Source organism: Anomaloglossus baeobatrachus, chromosome 2, assembly GCF_048569485.1.
Source record: "Anomaloglossus baeobatrachus isolate aAnoBae1 chromosome 2, aAnoBae1.hap1, whole genome shotgun sequence".
In the NCBI taxonomy this organism is placed as follows: Eukaryota; Metazoa; Chordata; class Amphibia; order Anura; family Aromobatidae; genus Anomaloglossus; species Anomaloglossus baeobatrachus.
Genome location: NC_134354.1, coordinates 509,181,687 through 509,202,621, shown reverse-complemented (window position 1 = coordinate 509,202,621; position 20,935 = coordinate 509,181,687).

Genomic DNA, 20,935 nt, shown 5'->3' with positions numbered 1-20,935 from the left:
ACTAAATGTGCAGGCAGCAGGAGCCGGCTTCTGCGGAGGCTGGTAACCAATGTAAACATCGGGTAACCAAGAAGCCCTGTCCTTGGTTACCCGATATTTACCTTTGTTACCAGCCTCCTCCGCTCTCACTGTCAGTGCCGGCTCCTGCTCTGTGCACATGTAGCTGCAGCACACATCGGGTTAATTAACCCGATGTGTGCTGTAACTAGGAGAGCAAGGAGCCAGCGCTAAGCATTGTGCGCTGCTCCCTGCACATTTAGCTGCAGCACACATTGGGTTAATTAACCCGATGTGTGCTGTAACTAGGAGAGAAAGGAGCCAGCGCTAAGCATTGTGCGCTGCTCCCTGCTCTGTGCACATTTAGCTGCAGCACACATCGAGTAATTAACCCGATGTGTGCTGTAACTAGGAGATCAAGGAGCCAGCGCTCAGTGTGCGCTGCTCCCTGCTCTCTGCACGTGTAGCTCCGTGCGGTGGTAACCAAGGTAAATATCGGGTTGGTTACCCGATATTTACCTTAGTTACCAAGCGCAGCATCTTCCACGCGGCGCTGGGGGCTGGTCACTGGTTGCTGGTGAGCTCACCAGCAACTTGTGTAGCGACGCTCCAGCGATCCCTGCCAGGTCAGGTTGCTGGTGGGATCGCTGGAGCGTCGCAGTGTGACATCTGACCAGCAACTTCCTAGCAACTTACCAGCGATCCCTATCGTTGTTGGGATCGCTGGTAAGTTGCTTAGTGTGACTGGACCTTAACAGTCCCACTATTCTGGTACCATTTATTTCTATGAGACACGCCTGTGGCCCCTCACTGGGTTGACTGTCCACACTGCAGGCTGGGTATGCATAATAGGATGAGTGCCGACCAATGCTGCAGTCCATCGGCTCGGTGGTCAAAGGACAACGGGCAGCAATGTGACCTGGTCCCTGGCACCTCCAACAGATAATATTACTGACTGGGGTTTTTTGCATGCCTCCCCTTTCCACTCGGGACCTTGGATTCCCCCCTCCTGTGGCTCTTGTACCCTTCTTTTGGGTGTCGCTCCCTGAAGAAGCCCCCAACAGGGAACTGATAAGTCCCGTGGCTTCCCCCGGGAACTCTCTACCACCTGGTACCTCTCCAACAGTCCTGTCGTGGGCGGAGGAGGGGACGCTGCGCTCACCCACTGCTCGGGTCCGGCTGCTGCTGCTCGGTGGTGGCTCGAGCGGTGGGCCGGATCCCGGGGTATCGAGCGGCGTTCCTCGCCCGTGAGTGAAAGGGGGGATTGGTGTGTGGTTTGGGCATATATTGTCCGTGACGCCACCCACGGTTGTGGTGATATTGGTGACACCACCGCTGCTCTGGACGGGGATCCCGGGAGCGATGACAGGGAGCAGCCTGAATGTTAGTTCTCCCCTCCGTGGGTAGGGGGTTGGTTGTCCCGGGGCCCGGTGATGGAGTAGGGATGGATGGCAGGCGGGTTACGGGGCCTGGCGAGGTGCAGGGTCGCGGGGGCAGCGCTGTGCCGCACGGCACGGTGGTACTCACTCAGCCAATGATGAGGACACAGTTCTCGGTAAAACACACGGCTGGATGGATGGGTCCCACAGACGGCTGCGGTGTTTCTCCTCCCGACAGGTTGATGGTGACTGCCTTTCCCTGCACCTGTGTAACGTGTACGGTTCCAATGGGTTCCCACCGGTAACCCGCTCCCCAGCTTGGATGGGTGCTGAAGGAGCCCCTTTTGCCCGCAGGCTCTGGCCCTGGGAACTTTAGCCTTGGCGGTGACTGTGTTTCCCTCTCTCGGTTGGACTGTTGCCTTCTGACGGGACTTGGCTGCTGGGAAACCCAGGAGGTTCCCTTCGCTAACGGATTTGGCAAATTCACGGCGACTCCTAGCCTTGCCGGGGTCCGTAAGCCCCTACCGGATGGTGCTGGCTTCTCTTTGCGTACCGGTCCGGTACTGCCGGGCCACCGCCCGTCCACGGTCCTTACGGCTAGCTCCAATAGGCCACTCCTGCAGACGGTCACCACCGTCTGCCAACCTTGCTGATCCGTCCGGGCCACACACCCGGACCAACTTCAGGCTTCTTAACTGACACTTTCCTCCTTCCACTTTCACTTCCAACACTAATCTGCGTTACTTTTCCCGCCTCCCGGACTGTGAACTCTTCGGTGGGCGGGGCCAACCACCTGGCCCACCCCCTGGTGTGAACATCAGCCCCTGGAGGAAGGCAACAAGGGTTTTTGTCTGACTTTGATGTGCCTGACCGGGAGTGTGGGGTGTGTTGGTGTTGTGCTTGTGACGTCCTGGCTTGTCCAGGGTGCCACATTCCCCCTTAGTAAAATGCAGACCGTCCGCGGGCTGCCCGTCCATCACCGGTTTTATTTTCACAAACTGGAAAAGATAAACGGTAAAACAAGTTACAATTATAATAACATCTTCCCACATCGGGAGGTACTCTTACTTAAACGTTGCAAAACGGTTACGGCTTCCGCTCTCTCCCACCCAAGTAACCTGGCCCTGATGCTGCCCCTAAGCAAACAGGCAGCACCCCTTGACCCCAGTCCAGCACAAGTTACCCGAGCGGGTTCTGTCCTTTTCAGGGGACCCACGTCCATGGGGAACCCCTGAAGCCCCTGGAGGATCGCCACCGGTTGCGGTAGTGGCGGGCCTGGGCCATCACTTCCCTCCAGGCCCATCCTCCAAATCAGCCTCTCCGGAGGCGGTAACGGTAAAGCCAACATTTTTATTTACATACCACAAGTTCGTGCCAGTTCTCGGGCTTGTCAGTAGCAGTTTCTACGCATTGATTGCAAACAGTCCCCACGGGGACAACAGTTGCCGGCAATGACCGGTTCAAATCAGGGTTTCAATCAGGTAACATCTCGGTAATCATTCACTTATTCTTTTAAAACTTTCACAACGGTACTTTGGTGGTCCCAACGGGGGCAACTTGCAACGGGGCGCCGCTGATTTTGGAGCGGCTACCACCGCAGGGGGTCGGCCCACTCGGGGACCGGTCGGTACATCGGGTTCTCTTTCCACAGGCAGTTCAGTCCAGAACCACTGACGGCCGTTAAGAACGGTGGCGGGGGCAGCGTGGTCGGACCCCCTCCTCCATCAGTGACATTCTCTCTGGACCTCCAGCTGCGGTGCCGGCCCCCGGCTCCCATGCAATCAGGGCTGGTTCTGGGGTTTGGGTGGACTGGTCGCGACGCGGCACGGCCGCAGCGGCCCCTTGCTCACGAGCCCCCACTACGGCAACCATCCTGCGCATCTCCGCCTTCCAGTCCAGCAGCTGCTGCAGGCTCTGCGCCCTCACCTTCAAGCAGAACTGGCCCAGCTCCCGCTCCAGCCACGCATCGGTCCCAGCGGGGAGCTCACCCGGGCCGCAGTCTTCAAAGGCTACCCCTCCTCGGTGCCCCCAGAGCTTAGACGCTCCGGTAGCGGGTACTCCCGCGCTCCAATTCGAGGACGCCGCCATTTCTCCATCCGCGTCCCCCTTAGTCTCTTTCCGGCTCCTCCTCTACAGGGGCGGGGTTTGGGCCTTCGCGCGTCCACTGCTCGAGGAGACGCTCGAGCGGGAATTTTTCGCGCCCAAGATGGTGGCTTCTCCAAAGTTTCGGCCAGACACCTCTGGCGGTCACAAGGCGCACCTCTACCAGATGGCAGAGCGGTAAGACCCTGTTCGTGACACCAAGTTGTCGCGGGCGGAGGAGGGGACGCTGCGCTCTCCCACTGCTCGGGTCCGGCTGCTGCTGCTCGGTGGTGGCTCGAGCGGTGGGCCGGATCCCGGGGACTCGAGCGGCGCTCCTCGCCCGTGAGTGAAAAGGGTGGGGATTGGATTGTGGGGATTTGGTTATTGTCCGTGACGTCACCCACGGTTGTGGTGATATTGGTGACACCACCGCTGCTCTGGACGGGGATCCCGGGAGCGATGACAGGGAGCAGCCTGAATGTTAGTTCTCCCCTCCGTGGGTAGGGGGTTGGTTGTCCCGGGGCCCGGTGATGGAGTAGGGATGGATGGCAGGCGGGTTACGGGGCCTGGCGAGGTGCAGGGTCGCGGGGGCAGCGCTGTGCCGCATGGCACGGTGGTACTCACTCAGCCAATGATGAGGACACAGTTCTCGGTAAAACACACGGCTGGATGGACGGGTCCCATAGACAGCTGCGGTGTTTCTCCTCCCGGCAGGTTGATGGTGACTGCCTTTCCCTGCACCTGTGTAACGTGTACGGTTCCAATGGGTTCCCACCGGTAACCCGCTCCCCAGCTTGGATGGGTGCTGAAGGAGCCCCTTTTGCCCGCAGGCTCTGGCCCTGGGAACTTTAGCCTTGGCGGTGACTGTGTTTCCCTCTCTCGGCTGGACTGTTGCCTTCTGATGGGACTTGGCTGCTGGGAAACCCAGGAGGTTCCCTTCGCTAACGGATTTGGCAAATTCATGGCGACTCCTAGCCTTGCCGGGGTCCGTAAGCCCCTACCGGATGGTGCTGGCTTCTCTTTGCGTACTGGTCCGGTACCGCCGGGCCACCGCCCGTCCACGGTCCTTACGGCTAGCTCCAATAGGCCACTCCTGCAGACGGTCACCACCGTCTGCCAAACTTGCTGATCCGTCCGGGCCACACACCCGGACCAACTTCAGGCTTCTTAACTGCCACTTTCCTCCTTCCACTTTCACTTCCAACACTAATCTGCCTTACTTTTCCCGCCACCAGGACTGTGAACTTCTCGGTGGGCGGGGCCAACCGCCTGGCCCACCCCCTGGTGTGAACATCAGCCCCTGGAGGAAGGCAACAAGGGGTTTTGTCTGACTTCGGTGTGCCTGACCGGGAGTGTGGGGTGTGTTGGTGTTGTGCTTGTGACGTCCTGGCTTGTCCAGGGCGCCACAGTCCCACCAGGTCATCTGCATTTAAGGGGTTCCCCTGGGCAACCCAAGTCTGCACTGGCTTTGGAAGGGAGTGAATAAACCTGTCCATGACATGACTGCGCTGAGGTGGAGGACTCTGGCTGCAGCCATTTTTGTACCAGATACAATAAATCAAATGTTTGCGAGCGAGGGGGTTTGTCACCATGAAATGCCCACTAATGGACCCGTTGTGCCCTAACAGTCATAGTCACACCCAGGTGTGCCACAATTTCAGCCTTTAGGTTGTCATACTCCTTAGTGTCCTGTAAAGCCAGATCATAATAGGCTTTTTGTGGCTCTCCACTTAAATATGGCGTTAATACCTCCGCCCACTGCTCTGGCGGGAGTTTTTCTCGTTCAGCAACTCTCTCAAACACAGTCAAGAAGGCCTCAACATCATCTTTTGCATCGCTCGCCTTACCGCTTTCCGGACATTAGTGTCATCACCTGGACTGGTCGCTCTGCCCTGGATTACCTCTGCTAGGATGTCTATCTGCTTCTGCTGTTGTTCGCGTTGTTGTTGGAGCTGTTGCTGAGCCAATTGCTGCTGCTGTATCAACAGCTTGTTCGTCTCCTGCTGGGCCTGCTGCTGCTGTTGTTGTGCCATCACCAGGTGCTTAATCAGTTCCTCCATGGTGTCTGACGTGTTCCCTGGCTCATGGCTGCCTTCACCCAGGACATCCAGCTCCTCTGTAGCAGATATACCACTTGTGGTAAAGCCACTCACTCAGCCGTAGGGGATGAAGCAGGAACACCTCACTGGGTCACTGTTCACCAGGTTTAATCACATTAATCACAGTCCATGATCATGAGAAGAGCACTCCTTCCTCTTGCACAGCAAAATACAAAGGCCAAACAGAAGACCCTGGGTGTGTCCAGAGCCCTGGCTTTTACCTCTGAGACCACACCCTGAGGTGGAGATATGGTGAACAGCCATCCCACCCATCTCATTAGCTGTTCACAGCAAACCCGGCCCAGGTAATACCGATTAACCCTCTCAGTACCTATTGTGCTGGAGTATTGCATCCAGGTTTATATCACTGAATGCAGAAGTCTCAGCGACACATATCTCCCCTCGTGCACATCACCAGTGATCACATCACAATATATATATATAAAAAAAAATTATATATATATATACGTATATATATATATATATATATATATATATATATATATATATATATATATATATATATATATACAGGGCTCAGTGTAAATGTAGACAACCATGCATTTAGAAAAATGAAGTTCGAAAAATACATGGTGCCCGCAGTAAAACAAGATGGTGGCAGTGTCCTTATCTGGGGCTGCATTAGTGCTGCTAGTCTTGGGCAGCTACATTTCACTGATGCTATCAGATGTTCTACTCAATATTGACATGGAATCTCACTCTATGCCCTTGGTAGACGTGCAATTTTCTACATTCATGGTGCCTTTTTTTTTTTTCCTCCTCTAAAACAAGGGTGCGTCTTATAGTCTGAAAAATACGGTACCTCCTCATAGAAGCTGATCAGATTAGTTTGACAGGACCGATCCCTCATAAACCCATCTTGATACTGGGTCATGAGGTTATTCCTTTTGAGATATTCCAGGCCAGCATTTCTTAGGAAACCCTGAAACATTTTACCCACAGTAGAGGTTAAACTTACTGGACTATAATTACTAGGCTTTCCTTTGTGTACTTTTATTTCTCTGGACATTGTCCCAGTATATGGCACTAAGTTCATCTCTTATATACTGGAAATTCCCCTTCCTGAAATTTAGTGTCCTTGTAGCCTCTCTACTGTACATTGTATTAAAGGATACATGAAAACCTATTATTTTGGGATCACTATTACCCAAGTGACCCCCCAATCCATATATTTGATATGTGGTCCAGCCTATTGGTTATTATTAGGTCTAGCAGTGATCTCCTTCTTGTTGGTCCCGAACCTGTTGGGAAAGGTACGTGTCCTTCATTGTTGTCAAACACCTGTTACCTTTGCTGGACATGCAGGTTTCACATCATGGGATATGTTGTAATTTTTTCACATATGATTTTTGAATAAAGAATAAGAAACTGTTTAACAAGATAGAACCTGGTGCTGGATTTCATCCTTCTTCTTGCCTATATGTGGTGGCCGCCATGTCCGTGCAGCTGTGGGGCCTGCAGAGAATTTGGTGAGTTTTCCCTTCCCCCAGTTTTCCTATTGATTACTATGTGACGCCCTGGCAAAACCAGGTAGTCACAAATAGGCCCCCGCATAACACCTTCCCTCACTAGGAAACACACAGCCAACCATTAAACCCTGGTCACCCCCCTTAGGGACAGATTTACACACCAGTGGGCATGGCCAGGCAGTTGGTGCACGCCCACCCAGGGGTTTAGACAGCCCAGGGTGGGAAAAATGGCAGATTAGCTTTAGAGAGGAGTGTGAGTGGAGGTCAGGCCTGTGTGTCAGGCCTGAAGCTGACTGACAAGTATCAGGGTAGGAGCCCTGGTGCCTTGGCTAGGAGGCAGATGGTGGTCTCCGTCAGCAAGAGATGGGAAGACGGCTCGGTGGAACCGAGGTGGACCGGGACAGGGTTGTAGCCCGCCGGTACCGACATGGGGAACCGACCCGGAAACCGTAGCACAAAGGGGGGTACTCGGACCCTGAAGCCAGGAGCCAGAAACAAGTGGAACTGGTTAATTAACCGATTGAGGCCAGGACTAGAGATCCTGTCCCACCCAAAGTCCCTCATAGAAGACAACAGCCCGGGTCCGGACACCCTCGAGCCACTACCCCTGAAGGTCCGGATCCGAGCAGCAGCGGCTGCTGGCACGGGGGCGGCACAACTATATCAGGATAGTTGAAGTTCCCCATGTTAATAACTTCCCCCTGATTCGCCGGCTTATCTATTTGCTTTATGAGGAATTTTTTTTATGTTTCCTTTATATTTGGAGACATGTAACAAAGCCTTATCAGTATTTTATTATTCTTTCTCACTCCCCTTATCTCCACCCATAGGGACTCTATATTTTCATTCTGTGAATTCCATGAGTAGAAGACTTGGTGCTGTCCTTAAAAATCATGGAAGTCATACAAATTACTCTATGTAGTAGTTTTTGATGTGGGGTTTATACATTTTTACATCAACTAATGTGAGAAAAACTAAATATTTTGTAATGAAGTTATATTATTAAAACCAAACAAGAAAAATTTACATACCTCAACACAACTTAAAAAACAAGTGCTTTCTCCAAATTCGACGCAAAATTCCACTATTGATAACTACTTCAGCTAAAAAATAGTTAACCCCATCATAACTAGAGGTGAGCAATCCTGATTGGCAAAGATTGGAAAATGTTAAAATCATTCGATCTTTGGCAGAATCGGATCGGGATCGGATATCTGAGCATTTATGCAAAAGTTGGCAATCTTGCCAAGGATCGGTACATGTTTGAAGGGCAAAATTCATCCTCTCCCTGCCCACAACTCCCATGTCAAGTATTGGCATGGCTGTGATTAGTCACTGTAAAAATAAAGAAGCAAAAAAGTTAAAGCAGCACACATTTACCAAGCTGCAGCGCTACTTCCGGGTCCAATAATTATTTGTAATGCATATTCACTGCTTTCCCCTTCCACCGGCGTCTCTGTTTGGCTTATGTTGGACCACTCCCCCACCCTCTGAGACAGCGACTGTGATTAGTTATAATCACAAACGCTGTCTGTGTCCTTATAGTGATGATATATAAATAAATTGGTGTAGGGTCCCCTCTGTATTGATACCCAGCACAGATAAAGTCAACAGCTACAGGCTGCAGCCACCAGCCGTGCCTTTATTTTGTCTGTCTATCAAAATAAGAGGACCTGCATGTGGCTTTTTATTTTTTTAAATTTTAAATAAATAAATAAAAAAATAATGAAAAGAAAAGCGTGTGGTTCCACCCCAATTTTGATACCCTGCCAAGATAAAGCCCGACAGCACAGGAGATTTTCAAAAGGTATTTATGGGGTGTACAGAGTGAAGAGTACTTTGCACGTTGCGACATCGCTACTGAGATATCGTCGGGGTTAAATCGAAAGTGACGCACATCCGGTGCCGGTAACGACGTTGCAATGTGTAAAGCCTAGATGAGCCAATAAACGATCGCAAAAGTGTCGTAAATCGGTGATCTGTGTAGCGTCGGATATTTTCATAATGTCGCACCAATAGGAGATACGATGTTGTTCGTCGTTCCTGCGGCAGCACACATCGCTGTGTGAGAAGCCGCAGGGACGAGGAACATCTCCTTACCTGCCTCCACCCGCTGCAATGCGGAAGGAAGGAGGTGGGCGGGATGTTTACGTCCCGCTCATCTCCGCCCCTCTGCTTCTATTGGCCCCTGATGTGTGACGTCGCTATGATGCTGCACGACCCGCCCCCTTAGGAAGGAGGCGAGTCGTCGGCCAGAGCGACATCGCAGGGCAGGTAAGTGCGTGTGAAGCTGCCATAGTAATAATGTTTGCTACAGCAGCTATCACAAGATATCGCATGTGCGACGGGGGCAGGTACTATTGTGCTCGGCATCGCTAGCATGAACTAGCGATTTCGCAGCGTGCAAAGTACCCCTGAGTCAGGGGATAACATGCACCTTTATAGAATTCAGCACAGGCATTGCTTAAAGATGTTAGTTTTTGTTTATAACTCAAGAAACTGGTGTCAGGTTCCCATGGCTCAGACTTGTGACTTGAAGTTCTACTTATAAGTAGGAATGAGCGAACCGGTCGTGGTTTGGCTCGAGTTCGGTTCGCCAAACCGAGGTCTGGTTCACGTTCGGTTCGGCGACCCACTCGAACCGCATAGGAAACAATGGGAGGCAATCACAGACACATAAATACACCTAGAAAACACCCTCAAAGGTGTCCAAAAGGTGACAAACAACTCACAACACAACACAAACACATGGGAAAGTGACAAGGACATATACTCATGTGAAAACAAAAGAGCTGGACAATGAAAAAGAGGAGGAGACACAGATATAGGCATATCATGCCCTTCTAAAATAATGTAAAACACCGCAAGGTGACTCAAAGCGGAGTCTCCCTTTTTTCCCAAAAATTGGGCCACACAGACACCCACCCCTTCAGTGGAAGCACTTGTGCCCCAGTTGTACACTTCACAGGTAGATTTGCATCAAGCACATTCAAAAATACGCCATCCTTAACTGTCCCCACGATGACACCGGGGTAGGTAGCAAAGTCTTTACTGATCCCAGATCTGTTCATCTTGGATCATTTTTAGAAACACAGCAAGCAAGGGTTACTCCAAGCGGAGTCTCCTTTTTTCCAAAAATTGGGCCACACAGACACCCACCCCTTCAGTGGCAGCACTTGTGCCCCAGTTGTACACTTCACAGGTAGATTTGCATCAAGCACATTCAAAATACACAAGCATTTACTCTCCCCAGGATGACACAGGGGTAGTAAATTCCTTGGGGATCCATGACTTGTTCATTTTGATGAACATTGGTCTGTCCACATTGTCACTGGACAGACGCGTGCGCTTATCTGTCAGCACACACCCAGCAGCACTGAAGACACGTTCAGAGACAACGCTGGCAGCTGGACACGACAAGATCTCCAAGGCGTACGTGGAGAGCTGTGGCCATTTTTCAAGATTTGAAGCCCAAAATGAGCAAGGCTCCAGTTGCAAAGTCATGGCATCGATGTTCATTTGGAGATACTCCTGGGAGATTCACTCCATGCACCACGGGTGTTTGGTGGAAATGCCGAGTTAAGATCGAGTAACAGCTTTTGCTGATACTCCTGCATACGTGCGTCCATTTCTATGGCTGGAATTATGTCACAAAATTTGGACTTGTACCGGGGATCCAATAGTGTGGCAATCCAGTACTCATCATCACTTCTAATTTTGACAATACGAGGGTCATGTTGGAGGTAGTGCAGCAAGAAGGCGCTCATGTGTCTGGCACAGCCATGCGGACCAAGTCCACGCTGTGTTTGTGGCATAGAGGTGCTAACCGTTCTTTCTTCCTCTGACATCTCCCCCCAACCTCTTTCAACTGAAATTTGACCAAGGTCTCCCTCATCCGCTGAGTCTTCCATGTCCATGGACAGTTCGTCCTCCATTTCTTCATGTTCTCCTGCACATTCCTCAACATTTCGCCTGCTACCATGCGCCCTTGTTGATCCCTGTCCCCCATGGTCCCATGCCTGCCGCCTTGGTGATGATGAACGTCTGGACCTTGGTGATGTTGTTGTCTCTTGCGCATATGAATCCTCCTGTACTTCCTCCCCTTCCTGTTGTCCCACCCCATGAGTCCGAATAGTGTTTAGCGTGTGCTCCAGCATATAAATGACTGGAATTGTCATGCTGATAATGGCATTGTCAGCACTAAACATATTCATCGCCATGTCGAAACTGTGCAGAAGGATGCATAGGTCCTTGATCTGAGAACACTCCATCAGGGTGATCTGCCCCACCTCTGCATCTCGTTGGCCCAGGCTATACGTCATGACGTATTGCACCAGGGCTCGGCGGTGCTGCCACAGTTGCTGTAACATGTGGAGAGTCGAATTCCAGCGAGTTGGCACATCGCATTTCAGGCGATGAACCGGCAGGCCGAAGGACTTCTGGAGCGATGCAAGTCGCTCAGCAGCGGTGGTTGGACGGCGGAAGTGAGCAGACAGTTTTCGTGCCCTGTTCAGAAGGCCATCTAGGCCGGGATAGTGTGTTAAAAATTGCTGGACAACAAGGTTCAACACGTGAGCCATACAAGGTACGTGTGTCACCTTGCCCAGGCGAAGGACCGCACCCAGGTTTGCAGCATTGTCGCACACGGCCTTACCAGGCTGCAGGTTGAGTGGAGACAACCATTTACCAAACTCAGTCTCCAGAGCTGCTCACAACTCACCCGCTGTGTGACTCTTAGTTCCAAGACATTTCAAGACAAAGACCGCATGATGCCATTGCGCTCTGCTGCCAGCATAGTAATGAGGGGTGTGTGATTCCTTCTGTGCAGTTACAACGCTGGTGGCCTGACCAGGCAGGCTTGGGGCGGAGGTGGAGGACCCTGACGAGGTTGAGGAGGCAGAAGCAGTGGAGGAACTCGGACAGACAGAGGATTGACACACAAGTCGTGGGGACTTGTGCAGTGATGATGATATCACCGCGACCACCCGATTCCCCCATCGGGTGGTCGCGGTGATATCATCATCCCAGGTATAGTGTTGCTTGCTTTGTTGTGATGTGGTGGATACGATATTCTGTGCATGCATTCATGCTTAACCGTGCTATACCGTTATGGTAAGTGCATTTAGAGTACATGTGAAGTTGCGCAGCGCGTGGTTACGGCATCATCTTTTTTAAGCAGCTGGGATTTAGCACACACTTATGTTCAGGACCATAACTGCTGTTTGATTCTGGTCTGTTTCAACAATGTTGCAGTGTCCCATTAATTCTTCCGGCCGCTCCTGATATTATTCCCTGCGGTTCCACCTTTTATGGGACGCTAATGCGTTTACGCATATATTATAGACTATTCCACGTGGCACAGCCACTTACAGTGGGTGGTTCCGTAGTGGTATATGTAGGAGCGGGTGGAATTAATGTATGTGATACTGGTAGTGACCATAATTTCTTGTGGTGCCATATTTGATAGGCCTTTGAGGGTTGTGCAATAATATTGTATTAGCATGAATTTTGCACAGACCCACATTGTTATAGGCTTTTGCACTTGTCCCTTTAATATTACATTCTTAGTGCAATATAATCTGATTAACCAGGTCATTTTTGATGATTCAGGTGTACAGCACAGGTCACTTCATTGAATGCTATTGTGCAATATAATACCGTCTAATCCCATATATACTCTTCTCATTTGACTGCAACTCACCTTTTACTGTATGGTGTTTTTGTGTTTCTTTTGATCCACTTAAAATGTGGTAGTAAAAATTGAGAGGTGGTGTAGATTGCAGCGGTGGTCTACCTTTATTGACAGCAGAATAAACAACAATAACTATCCCGGACAATTAAACTATGGCCTTTAAAACGGCAGCACAGTTTGCTAGTATGATAGCTTAGTAAAAATGTTTGAGTGTGCAATGCAGAGGTGCTGCAAATATCTTTGCACTAGTGGGACAGTAATGAAGTCCAACAGCCACTTTTAGGATGCCACTAAGTTTCCTCAGTGTTTGGTATTCTAATGGCTTAGTAACAATGAGTTTGAGTGTGCAATGCAGAGGTACTACAAATATCTTTGCACTAGTGGGACAGTACTGAAGTCCAACAGCCACTTTTAGGATGCCACTAAGTTTCCTCAGTGTTTGGTATTATAATGGCTTTGTAACAATGAGCTTGAGTGTACAATGCAGATGTGCTGCAAATATCTTTGCACTAGTGGGACACTAATGAAGTCTAACAGCCACTTTTAGGATGCCACTAAGTTTCCTCAGTGTTTGGTATTATAATGGCTTTGTAACAATGAGCTTCAGTGTGCAATGCAGAGGTGCTGCAAATAGATTTGCACTAGTGGGACACTAATGAAGTCCAACAGCCACTGTTAGGATGCCACTAAGTTTACTCAGTGTTTGCTAGTATAATGGCTTTGTAACAATGAGCTTCAGTGTGCAATGCAGAGTTGCTGCAAATAGATTTGCACTAGTGGGACACTAATGAAGTCCAACAGCCACTTTTAGGATGCCACTAAGTTTCCTCAGTGTCTGGTATTATAATGGCTTTGTAACAATGAGCTTGAGTGTGCAATGCAGAGGTGCTGCAAATATCTTTGCACCAGTGGGACACTAATGAAGTCCAACAGCCACTTTTAGGATGCCACTAAGTTTCCTCAGTGTTTGCTAGTATAATGGCTTAGTAACAATGAGCTTGAGTGTGCAAAGGGCAGAAGGGTGCAGTGGCCGGGTTGTGGATCAGTGTAGAGGAAAGGGAGCCTCACTATCTATCCCTCCTAATGGTGAAATGCAGCAAGGAACTCCCTTGCTACACAGACGCTCTTATCTGTAGCTGTTAAACAACGGTTTCCACGGACCTGACTGTCACCTATGGCTCTGAGCCTGCTGTAATTATGGTTGCCGGGTCTGCTCGCGTCCCGCCCTGGGCCGGAAGTGAGGTGAGGTAATTTCCGGAATCTCCTCCGGCGAGAGCCAGGCAGCGCCGATGATAGCGTGGAGCCGGATAAGGCGATTAGGCACCACATGTGCTTGATTCTAATAGAATATAAAAGGTGAGAGCTCAGCAGGGTGTGCATTAGCCTCCTGAGGAAGCCCTAGGCGGTGAAACGCGTCGAGGCGTGGTGGGTGGTGAACAAAATACTCTGGTCAGGTCTGTATTCTTTCATATGATGTTACTCGTGGTGTAATGAATGATGATTATTATTGCTGTGATGTACTCCTGTAGACTGTCCATGTGGGTTGGTGGTATGCTAACAATGACCTCTACGATCTGAGGCATGGCCGAATAAAGGGTTTGCTTAATTATGTATGCCTGTGAGCTCACTGAATGGTTCAGAGTGGACTCTTGAAGGATTGATAGATACTTGAGGCAGTCAGTGCACTAGGTGGGATTTACGTTACTAGACTGACCGCTTTGTAGCCATTACCTTTGTACTTTTACATAAGGGCAGAATGGTATGCCTGTACTGACAATATAAACATCAGGGATGCGCATGGCGGGTATGAATCAGTTAATCTAGGCATAGTTAACCCCTTACGACCTACTATAGGCCTGTTCCTGTTGTTTTGATCTGTAAAGTTTGCAGACAGGTATAGAGGCTTGACCTGGTATTTGACTGTACCTAATTATGTATATATGTGAGCTCATTTAAAATAGTCCATGAAGGAATATTGAGGGACTAATAGATACTTAGGCTAATTAATGCACTAGGTGAGACTTCTAATATTAAATTGGCCCGTCTGTAACTTTCCGGTTTCATAGCCCTATGTATTAGTAAACTATAATCTGTGTGCCGATAAAATAAATATAACTAGGGATGCACATAGAGGCTAGGAACCTGTGACTGACTAAAACAGACATATATAACCTTTTATGTGACTTATATAGTTGTACATCACGGTATAGTAACATCCGCAAACTCAAACAATTGTGAAATTGAGAATTAAAGTATTATTCGAGGACCTGGGAGATTTGTTTTTGATCCCTACCCTACCTTCCCTCTAATCAGGGGGAGTTACAGTTGCACTCTCGCTACCCTGTTGTGCCATTGAGTCTAAAAATGTGTGTTTTAATTGTATGAAATAAAGTTTATTTTTATTTTTATGGAAATATGGCATCATTTGTATATTCTTGTTTCAGGGATATAAGTGGTTATATCAGTTGATGGGATGCATCCTTTGAGCACTTTTTGATACAAAATGTGGAAAGTGTGGTTATATAATGGCTTAGTAACAATGAGCTTGAGTGTGCAAAGGGCAGAAGGGTGCAGTGGCCGGGTTGTGGATCAGTGTAGAGGAAAGGGAGCCTCACTATCTATCCCTCCTAATGGTGAAATGCAGCAAGGAACTCCCTTGCTACACAGACGCTCTTATCTGTAGCTGTTAAACAACGGTTTCCACGGACCTGACTGTCACCTATGGCTCTGAGCCTGCTGTAATTAGCCCTTACAAGGGCTGAAAGAAACTTCTATCCCTATTCTGTATAGCGCTGTGTGTAGAGCGTACACAGCAGTATCGGCGACAGGAGCTGCGTGAGAGGTGACTGACACCAAGACGCAGAAGGCAGATAATGCCGTGCTGGAACAAAATGTCCGATTTTATAATGCAGGGACATGTGACATGGACATCCTATCACACATGCCATTGCTTCTCTGGCTAAAAGTCCACTTAGCTGTGTGTGTGTCTGGGATTGGCTGACATGCTGGCCCGCCCCACTACACGCGCGCTTAGGGAGGGAAAGAAGAACAGAAAAAAAAAAATGGCAATCGCCATTATCCCAGCAGCAGTGATCTGAACGTGCTGTTCCCGCACACTATACGCTGAAATTTCATAATAGTGTGAGTCACAGAGTGACTTACAGTATTACAGCGGAAAGCCAGCTAGTAATTAGCTTGGCTTTTTGCTGCTAGAACCGTTCTCGAACGTAACTAGAACTATCGAGCTTTTAGCAAAAAGCTTGAGTTCTAATTCGATCTAGAACAGCCCCCAAAATCAGTCAAACCGCGAACTGGAGAACCACGAACCACGAATCGCGCTCAACTCTACTTATAAGACAACACCAAGGCTTGGGTGCAACTGCTATCTCTGCACCCGGATGCATACAATGCACCGTTGGCTTTATGACTACATGCATTCTTTTACTGTAATTTTGACATCAGCACTTCAGGGGTAGTTCAGAAAATAGCTGCCACACACTAAAACTTTCTAAAGGTTTCGAGAACAACAAAAGAGTTGAATATTACTGGACAATCCACAAAGTTATCAACAATTTGTAATAAATTAGAACTTGAAAGCTGATACATACTGCCAAATCCACGGGAGCATGTATCAGGTACTGGCTGTATGGACTTAGCTAGGTATGTTTGACTCTGAAATGCTTCGGCATTTCAGAGAAAAACATACTTTTAATAGTCACCAAGGACAGAGCTGCACTATAGACTAGCGGACAGGTGGATCCATGACAGCTTTCTCCACCTGCTGCCCTGGAGTTGCAGGTCTCTCCCTGTAAGTGCATGTAGGCAGAGACCTGTCATTCCAGAGCTGTGGGTGGAGAAAAGCCACCAGGGACTATGCTACAGTGCGGTTCAGACCCTGGCAACTATTAAAAGTATGTTTTCCTTTGAAACGCTGCAGAGATTCAGAGTCAAGCATACTTGGCTGAGTTCATACAGCCAGCGCCTGGCACATGTTCCCATGGATTGGGCAGCATGTACCAGTTGTCAGGTTCTCTTTATATGACATCTAAACATAAACAAAAGAGCAAAAGTAGGCCTTAAGTTTCTAGTTCCAAGCACCGCTTCTGCATTTTTCTTTATTTCACCGCCAGAGTGGTATCATTAATGTCTGCTCCTTGTCCCTAGTAATATACTGTACTTTCCAGCCACCATTTTTTCCTCTTCCTGGCACCACTCCATTCCTGTTCGGCCATCTTGTGACTGCAGGTCCTGACTGACTGGAAATATGAACTAACAGTCACAAGCTCTCAATGTAAGTGTATGAGAGCCTCTTTTTCTTTTTCATAGGCTTACATTGAGAAGTGACATCTGGTCCGCCCAGCAAACACCAGAGCGATCCGACAGGTCACAACTAGAAAAGACAATAGGAGCACAGCAGCAGACGGTAGCTGGTAAATATTCTAGTACACGCAGGGAACAAACATTCAGTTTCATACATTGTGATACATTATTCATACATGATTGATATATTCTGACTTTGGTGGTGAAATAAAACAAAAATGCTGGAGTGGTATTTCATATATGAAGCTTCACAATAGCAGTTCAATGGTCTTCCATTGGTCAGTGTCCATTTTGGACATTCTTATTGTCCCCTGTTTACTCTTCCAAAAGCAAACAAATATTCCCTTCCTTCCTTGTTAAGGAATGCTTGAAACGAAAATTGAAATGGCAGCCCGCCATTCCATAATGACTTGCTCCCTCACCAGGCAAAAAAAAAATAAATAAATAATATATCAGTATCCATGATATGTGTCGTACAGTAATTATCTCACTCCCCCAACTGTAATGATCAGTTTGCTACTCTCCCCATTAGGAAAATATTAAGACTCGAGTTTATATTCCCAACGTACCAGCTTAAAGACAAACAATAATGCCCACTGTCAGTGTGATGCCCTGGACTATCCAGGTCGTCCCAGGTAGACACAACAACACTACACACCCCCCTTCCCAGTTAGGTAACAGCTTTCAAACTAAAAGCCTTGTCACCACCCTCCAGGTTTGATGTCCACACCAGGGGGGCGGAGCCAGGCGGTTGGCTCCACCCACCGAGGAGTTCACAGGCCTGGAGGCAGGAAGCTAGTAGTCAAGTTCAAAGTAGTAGAGAGAGGAGTTTGGACAGTGAAGGAGGGAGGTTGGGTGCAGAAGCAGACCTGTGCTCACGCCTGCCAAAGACTACTCCAGTGGCTGGGTTGGAGCCCAGTCACTATTGGCAAGGAGGCAGACGGTAGTGGACACCTGCAGGAGACCGGGAAGACGAACGGTGGAACTGTAAGGGACCGGGAAAGGGTAGTGGCCCGCCGGAACCAAACCGGGGAGCCAACTGGATACCGGAGCACCAGGCAGGGTACTCAGACCCTGAACTAGGCTAGAAGCCACCACCATAGTTAAATTAACTGATTGCGGTCTGGACCTCAGGGGTTCATTCCCACCTAAGTCCGATTGAAGGCAACAGCCCAACCATTCCGGATAAGTGCCACCGCCAAGAGCCAGAGATCCAAAGGGCTAGCGTCTGTGGGCAAACGGGCTCCTACGACAGATACACGCCGGGGAGCGGACTACCGGTGCTTAGGCACGGGAGTCAAGATTCACATACAAAGGTGCAGGAGAAAGGCGGACATTACAACCTAACCTGGAAAAAGCTGCAGCCGACTGCCGGCCCCGTTCATCACTCTGTTTGGTTTACCAGTGACTCCAGTGTCTTGTGTCAGAGTGAGTACACCAGTGCCATCAGGCACCGTGCCGTGCTGCACCGCAACCTTACACCCTGCACACGGGCCTCGGCCCACCGGACCCCGGGACCAACATCCCCTACCCACGGAGGGGTCAACACCTAGCTGCGCTACTACACTGATCCCGGGGGCCTCTACACTTTCACCGTAGCGGTGGTGTCTACAATCACCACAACCCACATCCCTGCGTGTAGCGCCAACTCCCTTGCACAGCGACGTGACCCCCGGGTCCGTGAGAGGCTCGAGCCACCACCCACAGTGTGAGCACGGATCCGAGCGGCTCGGCGGTCGCAGCCGAGCCCGCGGGGCGGTACATCAGTAATGGCAGTGATTCATTCACAATACAGCATGCTAGCTCTTCTGAAGATTGTGACTAGGGCATAAGCTTGACAAGAGACAGGACGTGTATTGAGCTGAAATGCAGCATGTGCATCGTGAGGTCCATGATCTATCAAATTGTGATTCCACCAGCGCCAACTGAATGGTTATTTAACAAATGTCCACCAACATCATGACGCTGCGGCCAGTGTTGCCAATCTACTGTGCAATTTTTTTTCTGGACAATAGAGCATAAAGTAATGGAGGTATCACTTTTTTTTAACAGACAATAACCATCCATCATTTCTTAGAAAATATAACCCACCTAAACCGTTTTTTCAGACCACACCCATTAACATATGCTTTCTACATTAATAAAATTAAAGAGAACAGTAATGGAAATCAAAATAACGCTACAGTAATAGGCAGTCCTATATAGCACCCAGGATAGCGTGTCGCCCAGGGCTATGGGGTACTCAGTCTTTGGCGGTGTATTGCTAGGGAAATGTCACTTGGTGTCCCTTGCCCAATTCCGTGTCCCTGGGGACGCTTTTTAAAAGGGGCATATTTACAGGGGAGATTAAGTGAAAGTTTATATGTGACGCCACTTGTGGGTTGCAGCTATGTAGTAGATGGAGCCGCCACTGCACAGTTCTCGCTACTGGGGCTGGTGTTGGTGGCAGCCTGGATGTTAGGCCCTCCGAAAGTAGGGCTGGGTCCCATAGGGTAGGTGATGTGGATGGGTGCAGAAAGAAGGTAGGCCACACAAGGGGTTGCAGTGTAACTGGTTCCTTTACTCACAGTCAGATGGAAACTGGTCACCCGAGAAAGGCTGGTCTTGATCACTGGTCCCCTTAGTTCAGGTGCTGGTTTAATGACATGGTGGCTTCTTTCCCCTGCACCTGTCTTTGGTTGGTGGGTCCCTGTGGCTTGGAGCATCTGTGGGTCCCCTCCTGGTAGTCTTTCAACGGTAGTCTGTATGACTGTAGTGTGAACCCTGTGGATTTGGAGTCTCTGGTCCTGTTTCCCGGTTCTCCCGTTGCTACTGAGTCCTGAACTTCAAGGTCAGTGAGGTCCTTGATGATCCCCTCACTGTGCAGATTTTATCAGGTTTGCCTGACCTAGGATTCTGTACCCCGTCAGTGCTATGGTTCCGGGAGCACTCCACCATACTCCACTGGCAACCAAACGCCTGGGCCGTCAGGTCACCGTCACACTCCTGTCAGTGCTTCACTCGCTCCCCATCCGTCTGTCCATCACCGGCGACGACTCACTACTTTGTCTGACTGTCCACTGTCTGCCCCTCCCACCTGGTCGTCTAGTGGACTAGATTGTCTCCACCTCTAAGTGGCCATCCATTAGGTCAAACCCTAGTCTGGTACCAGTCTATGGGGAATTTGGGTATAAAACAGGGCTTAACTGGAATGTTTTTGTTGTTACCGGCACTGGTCTTCTGGGTCCCTGGGGGTAGGCCTTGCATCCTGGTGGGGATGCAGTACCTTGTAGCTCCCTGATGGCTTCAGGGGCGCTACAATAGTGCACAGTCATAATTATGACGCCCCTGACCTTGTGTCAGAGGGAACTGCACTCCATTTCCTTATGGTGCAGAACTCACCCTCCTTGGTTCTGGGATCCTAACTATTGGTTTTGCTTCCATCAGCATTCAAATCCTAGCCACACCTCACACCACACCCTGTCAGGAACACCAGTGGGTGGTCTAGCTGGAAAAGGGCCACCCACCTAGGGGTCAAGCAGACTGGTGGGAGGGACATAGTCAGTTGACTAGTAGCCCTCAGAGAGTGAGGAGCTGGGGGAGTTGTGGCTCCCCGGGAGACTTTGGTTAGGTCGTAGACGGTGGTCTGGGACCGGAGGAATCGGAGACCCAGTCGCAGGGTATTGGAGAAGGGTGCCCAGAATTAGTTTTGGAGAACAGTCAGCACCGGTAAATCTAGTAACCGGACTGGTACTGAGCATGGCAGGGTACTAGACCCTAGATCAGGGAGTAGCTTCATGCAACCTGATAATTAACCTGTGGAGCATAGTCTCTTTATGAACTTTCCCCAAGAGCTCAGAGATCGAAGGCACCAACACAACGAGGGGGATAGGGCTT